Raw genomic sequence first — 3,842 nt, 5'->3', positions numbered from 1 at the left:
AACAAATAGCAAAAGGAATCCATATTAATTGTGATGCAAGTAAAAACAACATATTGTGACTTCAAATTATTTATTTTGTCGATTTATCCTTCGAAATTTTTTTGAAAATAAACCATGGGAAACTAACTATATTTTCCAAAAAAAAAAAAGATGCAAGTCTCAGTTATCCCATTTAAATGATTTGAGTGTTCGACCACCATCCTTCATCAAAAATAGATCCCATACAATTGAAAGGAATATTTAACCTAATCACATAAATTATTCATCTATTTCAATAAACAATCGACTGCTTTCAAATTTTGACTTTTAAACAGAACAAAAAGTTTGTCACTTAAAGTAAAACCTCAAGAACATTCCAAAATTTCAATAAGCAATTTATAATTTCAACAAACAAAGCCAAACCACCCAAGCTGCTACCATATTAGAATTTTAATAAGCATTCATCACGTCTCCTAATACTCAAGTCATTACAAACTCGAGAAAATTTAACACATGTTTAAAGCTTTCTAAGTTGACAAAGTTATTTTATAAGCGAACCAAAAATAAACTTTCACATCCTAGAAGAAGTTATTATAAGTTATATATTATGCCATACCGAATCCGCAACAAATTCGGATGATGCCAACTGCGTAACAATGTGTCTCTCCAATCATCCGAGCTATATAAATAATACATACATGGGTTGTAAATTTAATGCAAATAATACTTCAATATACAAAATCTTATTGTAAATGAAATGAATTTGCTTACCACTACAAGAATCATAAACATCAAAAAATCTGACAAGGCCACTTGTTTCCACCTACAACAAAAAATTAATAATTTTATCATGACATATATAAAATATTACTTTATATATGTATTACTATGTTTCTCTTCTTGTTAGCAAGTCGTCAGATCACAACCTACAACAATATTAACTATCTGGTTAGGAATTTGATTGCAAATGAAGAACAAACTATCAACTTAGAAGCTCAAAACGTACTGTAAAAAGTATTTAATGATACCAACAGCAGTACGACCCAGCTTACTCAAGTTGAACCTCCATCTGCAGATATAAACAAAAATCCATCAAACTGGTAAACATATCAGGTTAGTACAAATTTGTATTTAAAAGACATCAGGACTTCTAGCTCTATATTCTTACAAAACATTAAGTAATATTTCTAAACAAGAGGAGACTAAAAACATTACCCAATTTGATACGCAATATTTCTATCCGAATCAGTAGCTGCACACATATTTCTATCAAAAAGCGTATCAATATAAATGTTATGAAAATCACAATTAGAAGTGAGAGACTCACTGGATGCCAAGATTAATCGATTTCGACATGCCCATGGTTCTGGTGGTGCATTCCATTGCTGAATCTCCTGTAATAATCATTATCGGACATAATATTAGTTCCCAAAACTAACACAAATAAAGAGTAATAACATTTAATTGAATACGTTACAGATCAGTAGAGTCGTTTTTGAGAGATTATTAAAAAATCAGGATTCGGGTTTCAAGAGAGCCGACAAGCAAAGAAAACTAAAAAACTTACCCTTGAATCTCCAATCTTTTCATCTTTGTTTCAGTTATTAGAAAAGTAAGACCTCTCAGCCTCTTGTTCGTTTGATTGTACCACCTAATAACGATTTCAGATCAGAAATTCTTCAAGAATGAACGGATTTTGCGATTTTGAATGAAAGAGTAGTGAGCGAGATCTATTGATCTATTGATACCCCCTTAAATCAATTTCATAAATGTATTGTAACTCTTAAATTTTAAAGTTTTTGTGTGAAATTACCTCCTATATACATTTTAATACAGTATATATATTGATTGTATATCTAATAAACGTATTAAATATGCTTTTAAAGGCTTAAACAAATATTTACTTATATCTTGCTATATACTAATTAGACATTATTATCATTATATTTATTTACTTATTTATCTATTCGTATCTTATATATTTGAATAACTAGAAGCATATCTCACTTTATATTTAATTAAATTATTTCTAGTTTGTATATTTAATTATTTATTTATTAGATATTTTATATCTTGATTATTTAAAATTATTTTAGTAAATGGATTTTATATTTTTCTATCAAGAATAATCAATAGTATTTTATAAATAATAATTAATCATCTTTTAAGTATATGACAAACAATAATATTAATCTTTGTAGTAATAATTGTTATAGAAATCCATCAATCGATCTATAAACATCCTAATCCCAACCTAACTTAAATCACATCCAAATCCTCATTCATTAAATCATGTTTTATCTTTATAATTAATTCATGTTATTATTATTTAACTAGGAATCCTTGTCGGTGAATCTCGAAGGGGTTTAACTTCTCTCATCCTCACATTTATTTCGTTCATCCGATCAGGTGAGTACCACGTTCCCCTCTTTTACTCGTTTTCTCACGTTTTAGGGACATATGCAACATCCCGTTTTCTGGTTTCGGTTAATAAAATGAAAATATGAGTTATTATGAGTCGGGCTAGTGTCGGGTTAAATGCATATGGGTTATAGACTTGGGTTATGAAGGAAAGAGGGAAAGAACATGGGCTTAAGCCCATGATCCATAATTATATAAACCTTAAATCACCCACTTAATTAATTTTGCACATATTCAATTCACCACCAAAACACACACTTAAGCTCTCTCTCTAATTTCTCTCCTTTCTCTACCCGAGCCAAGATAGAAAACCGATCCCGATCCAAGGTAATGATAATATGATATTGTATGAACTCAAATCCGTTAGATTTAGTCACGAAACGACGAGCTGACACCTCTAAATCGTTAAAGTCACGAGATCCGGGTGGAATCGGGTATAAACCGAACTTAAGATGATCTGGATCGAACGGAATGAAAAACGGTGAAAAACAATGGAAAACGAGTGAGATCTCGTTTTTCCGGCGACGGCGGCGCTGGAAAACGGATTACGAGGATAATGAAGATCTTAGAGAATGTCTGACATTCTCTGACCTAACCCTAATTCGTTAACGGAGAGCTAACGAACTAGGGGTAATTCGTTATGTGAATCGTTAGTGAATGCTTAACGAACTAGTGTTCAAGTTCGTTACGGAAAAGATAACGAACTAACCCCAATTCGCTATGACCATTCGTTAAAAGAGATAACTAATTAGAAGGTTCAATTCGTTACATGGACTGATTCGTTATATGTATTGGTTCGTTATATGGACTGATTCGTCAAAGGACCAGTTCACTTTAGGGTCCAATTCGTTACAAGGATCAGTTCGTTATGATAAGCCAATTCGTTAAAGAACCAATTAACGAACTAGAAGTTTAATGGAATTACATAATGGTCCCTGGACTTAGAAAAAGAATGATTTAATTACAAAGAAGCCCTTGGACTTATAAGTTAGCAAATTAATTAATGATTCAAACTCCTAATGGAAATGTGTTAAGACGGTTAATGAAAATAAAATTTTTCCAAGCTGACCTAGCAGCTTAACCCCAGCCAGGGGTTCTGCCCCTTGGACCCCGCTAGGGGATGCCGCTCCTAGAACCCCGCTGCCCCCGGGACCCTCGTTTGTCGAGGGTTGTAATTAGACTAGATACGCGATATGGGTAGTGATAATTAATTGATATGTGTAATTGTTATACAGTTAGTCGTGCATAGCTCAAAAAGGGAATAACTATAAACGGTTAACGTAACAGAATTTAGGTGAGTGTCTAACCCCATTCCTTGTTATGTTTTCAGGGCTGTGTGCATACTCGATGTGATAGTTAGTACACTTACCTTAAGTGGTAAGTGTATGCTTTGTATGATTATGTATGAGGATTGCTTGACGGGCGTGAACGATCTTTGGATA

At 32.4% G+C, this 3,842-nt stretch overlaps 1 long non-coding RNA gene across 1 annotated transcript; it reads right to left on the bottom strand.

Moving 5' to 3' along the window:
• Positions 1-848: 848 nt before the first annotated feature.
• Positions 849-1,235, bottom strand: LOC143563905 (uncharacterized). Its single transcript, XR_013140745.1, has 3 exons — positions 1,195-1,235; positions 1,008-1,076; positions 849-905 (listed from the first exon to the last, which is right to left on the bottom strand). It is a non-coding gene; the product is annotated as an uncharacterized LOC143563905 (long non-coding RNA).
• Between the last annotated feature and the right edge of the window lie 2,607 nt (positions 1,236-3,842).

Source organism: Bidens hawaiensis, unplaced genomic scaffold (genome assembly GCF_021521415.1).
Source record: "Bidens hawaiensis isolate Kalapana, Puna unplaced genomic scaffold, B.hawaiensis_p1.1 tig00021613_1, whole genome shotgun sequence".
Taxonomy (NCBI): domain Eukaryota; kingdom Viridiplantae; phylum Streptophyta; class Magnoliopsida; order Asterales; family Asteraceae; genus Bidens; species Bidens hawaiensis.
This window is presented reverse-complemented; position numbering and strand designations above follow the sequence as displayed.